General features: G+C 48.0%; 1 non-coding gene across 1 annotated transcript; it reads left to right on the top strand.

Moving 5' to 3' along the window:
• Positions 1–268: 268 nt before the first annotated feature.
• Positions 269–376, top strand: LOC128575644 (U6 spliceosomal RNA). Its single transcript, XR_008377069.1, has one exon. It is a non-coding gene; the product is annotated as a U6 spliceosomal RNA (small nuclear RNA).
• Positions 377–6,000: the final 5,624 nt, after the last annotated feature.

Raw genomic sequence — 6,000 nt, 5'->3', positions numbered from 1 at the left:
AACAGCATTCCTCTCAAAACAGATAGAATTCACAGCCCTAGGCTGGCCCTCTGCCTCCTAGCAGTGTCACTCACGTCCCTCCTTTTCCTGGGGGCCCAGAAATGTACCTTCCATGCCCCCACATGTCTACTGACCCCTCATAACCTTCCATCCCTTTTAAAACACCAACACTTATCTTTAATTTCTGCACCTCGTTTACTCCACCTCCTAATCCTCTTTTTTTTTTAATTTATTTATTTCTAATCCTCTTTATAGAAAACCTGGACCTGTGCTCACTTTAGCAGCACATATATATAAAACTGGAATGATACAGAGAAGATTAGCACGGCCCCTGTGCAAGGAGGACATGGAAATTCGTGAAGCGTTCCATATTAAAAAAAAGAAAAGAAAAGAAGGGCGGCGCCTGTGGCTCAGTCGGTAAGGCGCCGGCCCCATATACCGAGGGTGGCAGGTTCAAACCCGGCCCCAGTCAAACTGAAACCAAAAAATAGCCAGGCGCTGTGGCGGGCGCCTGTAGTCCCAGCTACTTGGGAGGCTGAGGCAAGAGAATTGCTTAAGCCCAGGAGTTGGAGGTTGCTGTGAGCTATGTGAGGCCATGGCACTCTACCGAGGGCCATAAAGTGAGACTCTGTCTCTACATAAAAAAAAAAAAGAAAATCCAGACCTTCACTTTCTCCCTGGCCCAGCATGTAACTAACCCCTCAGCTCCATTAGCTGCCTTCCATTCACATGACTCTCACACTTCCAAGATGTCGTTCCATGATTGCTGATCTTTCTTTCTTTCTTTTTTTTCGAGACAGAGCCTCAAGCTGTCACCCTGGGTAGAGTGCCGTGGCATTACAGCTCACAGCAACCTCCAACTCTCGGCTTAAGCGATTCTCTGCCTCAGCCTCCCAGGTAGCTGGAATGACAGGCACCCGCCACAACGCCCAGCTATGTTTTGGTTGCAGCCGTCATTGTTGTTTGGCAGGCCTGGGCTGGATTTGAACCCACCAGCACAGGTGTATGTGAGAAAACCTGGACCTGTGCTCACTTTAGCCGCTTGAGCACCTTAGCCGCTTGAGCCACAGGTGCCGAGCCAGACTGCTGATCTTTCATCATGGTAACACTACACCCTTTCCCCAATATCTCCCTCTTTCCCTTACCTAACCCCGAAGACCCCTGGTTTATCGACCGCGGTTCTTCTAAGCCCACCGTTCACTCCATTGCCTAGGCAGGCTTTGCCATTGTGTCTTCTTCCCAGATTATTGTCTCCATCACTCTGCCCCCCCCACCTCCTCATAATAGGCAGAACTCTTAGCTCTCACTAAAGCCTTACAAAGTGCACAAGGCCACTCCATTAACATACACACAGATGCTAAGTGTACTTTCCACATAATCCATCACCATGCAGCCATATGACAAGAAAGAGGATTCATTACCACTCAAGGCTCCTCTATTATCAACGCCACACTCACTAAAAAACCTCCTAAGATGGCGGTGCCCACAGCTCAGTGGGTAGGACACCCGCCACTTACACCCAGGCTGGAGGGTTCAAACCCGGCCCGGGCGAGCTGAACAATGACAACTGCAACAACAACAAAACAGCCGGGCGTTGTGGCAGGCTCCTATAGTCCCAGCTACTAGGGAGGCTGAGGCAAGAGAATCTCTTAAGCCCAGGAGTTTGAGGTTGCTGTGATTTATGATGCCACGACACTCTACTCAGGTGACAGAGTGAGACGCTGTCTAAAAAAAAAAAAAAAAAAAACCTCCTAAATGCATGCATTCTCCCAAAGGCAATAGCCATCATCCACTGTAAAGGCCACCAAAATAAAACAGATGCAATTTCTTTTTTTTTTTTTTTTTTTTGAGACAGAGCCTCAAGCTATCACCTTGGGTAGAATGCCGTGTCATCACAGCTCACAGCAACCTCGAACTCCTGGGCTCAAGCGATTCTCCTGCCTCCACCTCCCAAGTAGCTGGGACTACAGGCGCCTACCACAACGCCTGGCCTATTTTTGTTTGCAGCCTTCATTGGTTGTTTGGCAAATCCAGGCTGGATTCAAACCTGCCAGCTCAGGTGTATGTGGCTGGCACCTTATGGCTTGAGCCACAGGTGCCAAGCCACAGATATAGTTTCTAAAGGCAAGCAAAAAGCCGATATAGAAGCCAAATGAGCAGCTCAATGCCCTTACCCCCACCCCACCCCAGAAAGCCAATACTTATCCTTTGATAAATTCTCTCCATCTGAAGAACAGGACCATTACTGCCATCTTCCCACATGGGGAGGATGGTTTCTCCAACAGGGAAAATTTAGTCTTCCTTCCTCCCAAGCACAGAATATCCTCTCTTCCCTCCACAATAGCCTTCGCGCTGGCTTTAGCCTCTTTACACCCTTCTTTCTCAGCTCCTTTCTCACCCACGACTATCTTCCCTTTTAAAACAGAGAACCCAGTCTTGCACACTCTGCACCTAGGTCTCACCCCAGGCAGCCATATAAACACCCCCTTTTCCCTGATATCAGGCCTAGAGCCAAGCCTGCAGACAAGACTGGGAGATTGACTTCACCCACATGCCTCCTGTACGAAAATATAAACTTCTTCGAGTTTGGGTTGGTACCTTCTCAGGGTGGGTCGAAGCCTTCCCTACAGCAGGCCCGAGAAAACTCCCAAAGCTGTCTCCACCCTCCTCCATCACTCGGGAACATTCTGCCTCAGAAGATGAGGTAAATTCTTGCTCCAGGCTTGGGCAGGGAAGAGGCTGCCAAACTTCTTACATGCTTCGCCCAAGGGCTTAGAACTAATACGTTACACCTAGCGGGCTGTCTGCATCTTCTAGAAATTCAATGGTTTCCAAACTGCCTTAGCAGTGGAACATTTTCTTCAAACAAAACAAAAAAAAAAAAACCTTCCAGGGACTTGAATACATAAAGCAGAGAGGTGGCAAAGTGTATAGTTAAAAGTCCAGGCTCAACAGAGGAAGGACAGCCACAAAACATAAAACTTTACCTCACACCTTATATTAAAAAATGAAAAGGGTAGCTGGGCGTTTTGGTGGGCGCCTGTGGTCCCAGCTACCTGGGAGACTGAGGTAAGAGAATCTCTTAAGCCCAAGAGTTTGAGGTTGCTGTGAGCTGTGATGCCACAGCACTCTACTGAGGGTGACTTAGTGAGACTCTGTCTCAAAAAAAAAAAAAGAAAAACCCGAAAAAAAAAAAATCAGGAGTGTGTTGAGGTGGCTTATACCTGTAATCCCAGCACTTGGGAGGCTGAGTCTGGAGGATCACATGTGACATTGAATCAATGTCAGCTTCCTGATTTTGACACTGTACTACTGTCACAAAGGAGGTACCTGCTGCGAGAGACTGGGTGGAGGTACAAAGGACCTCTCTGTATTCACTTTGCAACTTCCTGTGACTGTATAATGATTTCAAATTTTTTAAAAATTTAACTAATTTGGGGTGGCGCCTGTGGTTCAGTGAGTAGGGTGACCGCTCCATATACTGAGGGTGGTGGGTTCAAACCCAGCCCCGGCCAAACTGCAACAAAAAAATAGCCGGGCGTTGTGGCGGGTGCCTGTAGTCCCAGCTACTCGGAAGGCTGACGCAAGAGAATCGCCTAAGCCCAGGAATTAGAAGTTGCTGTGAGCTGTGATGTCACTGCACTCTACTGAGGATGACAAAGTGAGACTCTAAATTTTTTAAACTAATTTAAATAAAAGCCCAGCCCAGAGGCCATCCAGAGCCTATTCAAACCCCAACTCCACAGTTTTAAAATAACAAGTTTATTATGATTTCTTTTATTTCACAATCTAGGAAGTTCGCAGCCTTCAGCAGTTTGCAATTTTGGTGCAATTGGGAATTCTAGCATCTCGGTGGAGCTATGAGTGTAATGACCTTGTAAGTAAACCACATGCATGCTTTCCATAGCACATGTGAAGGGATCTCTCTAAAATCGACCAGGTTAGTTTCCTTCTCAGGAAATTGACCTTGGCTACTCAACTGTGGCTTTTATCGGTCCTGAGGTTAGTGCTGTTCTCTTTTTACAATCAATTCATGACCATCCGACATTGATTGGACACACATGGCCTCAGGGCCTTCATAGCCACCTCAGGGTTTTCTCCTTCCTATTCATCAAGTTCGTAGGAAATGCTACTTTGCTTTCCCCAAGAACTTTAGTGGTTTCTCATCAGCCCCACAGTCCTCCCAGACACTGCAGCCCGTTCCTGGTGACTACTCCACCACTCCTAGCTGACCGCCCCTCTAATTCCACCCTTATCTTGCTGTTTGGCCTAGGCAGATTGTATCACCTCTCTGTCCTTCCTTTCTATTTTTTTATTTCAAATTAATATGAGGATAAAATATTAGGTTACAATGTTCTCATTCCAAGGTGAAGTTCAAGGGGTGTGCTGAATACTCTCGAATTGTGTACATTAGGTGAGATCAGGCCAAATGCCCTCCCTCTTCCCTCCAATCACCCTCTCCTGCATCACCCCTTGCCCTTCCTGAACTATTTTTTAAGTAAAATATCTCAAGAATGTCCTTCATTTCTTCCTCAGGAACATGTAACTATCACGGGAGTTTGCAAGGATTCACTGAGATCACACATGCATGCATGCATGCAAAATACCCAGAACATGGTTAAGGACCCTAGAGATGCTGTTTATTATTATTTTTGAAGGGAACACAATCTGATTAAAGCACGCGGGTGTGGGTGGAGGCTTTGGCACCTCTGAGGAAGCCTTGCTGGAAGACCACGAAGGAGGTTCTGTTGCCCTGTGTACCTTTGGTGCAGCCGAGGCCCTGGGAGCAGGAAGGACTTTGCCCAGGATCATGCAGCCACCGATAGCTCTGAGCGATTCAAACCCAGTTCTTTTCCTCTTCACCTCTCCGTTGTCCCCTCCGACCCAAGTAATCAGACACATTCTGCTCAGAGTGCTCCTTAAGCTCACCCAGTGAGAGCCAGCAAGATTCTCAGGACACATGGACAGCAGGCTTAGCTAACTTAGCCAAGTTGCTTCCTCCTTGACTCCGTAACAATCCCACGAAGCAAGCTCCGTCATCACCCTGGCTTCATGCATGAGATAAGTGAGGCCCCTCTGGGTCAGTTTAGGTTGGAGTCTATGGATCTGGGAGCTGCACTTTTTTTTTTTTTTTTTGCAGTTTTTGGCTGGAGCTGGGTTTGAACCCGTCACCTCCGGCGTATGGGGCCTGCGCCCCACTCCTTTGAGCCACAGGTGCCGTCCTGGGAGCTGCACTCTTAAGGTCCACATTCTGTGTAGGCACCATTATAAGACTAGCTCTCTTAGGCTGCAGATTGAGGCTCCATGGTGGATTTAATTGTCATAATTCTCACTGAGGCAAGCAGGCACAGAGAGGCTCTTTAACTTGCCCGAGATCACACAGCAAGCAGCAGGATTTGAACCCAGGCAGTTCCGGATTCTGTACTCTCCATATCCCTAGCAGGCTGAATCTTGTTCCAGTACTCCCATTTCAGCCTCCCCAGAAGGGATCTGTCTGAGGTCTTAGGGTCACCTGTGCCCACCCCTGATCTATGAGTCATCTGGAAACAAGCTCCTTGTCCAACCGGTTGCCCAGATGTCCCTAGCACCCTGTTTTGGACACAGAGCATGAGGTAGTGATGGCGTGGGAGGAGAATATTTCTGTGTCCGGCCAAGTTCCTTCCTCCCCTCCAAGGCAGGGAAAGGGAGCCAGCTCAAGTCTCGAGAAATTTAATGAGGTTTGAGGTTTAGTAATAAACGTACTCTCTTGAAAAATGTGTGCATAATGACAGTTATTTAAACTGCCCAGAAGATAAAAAATAATGAGTGGTTTAGTTGCAGAGTGGCTCCTGGCAGAGTGGTGGGGACCAAGCCACAGACTCGGGAATCAACACATGGTCCTCCCCCAGTCAGTGCAGACGTGGAGACGGCGCGGCTTCCCTGGGTCTTAGTTCTCTCATTCCTCAAAGGAGGGGATTGGGTTCCAACTGGATCCTTTCCAGAGCAACCTCATGGATGCAG

This window comes from Nycticebus coucang, chromosome 22, assembly GCF_027406575.1.
Source record: "Nycticebus coucang isolate mNycCou1 chromosome 22, mNycCou1.pri, whole genome shotgun sequence".
NCBI lineage: Eukaryota > Metazoa > Chordata > Mammalia > Primates > Lorisidae > Nycticebus > Nycticebus coucang.
The sequence above is the reverse complement of the archived record's forward strand: the minus strand, read 5'-3'. Positions and strand labels throughout refer to the sequence as shown.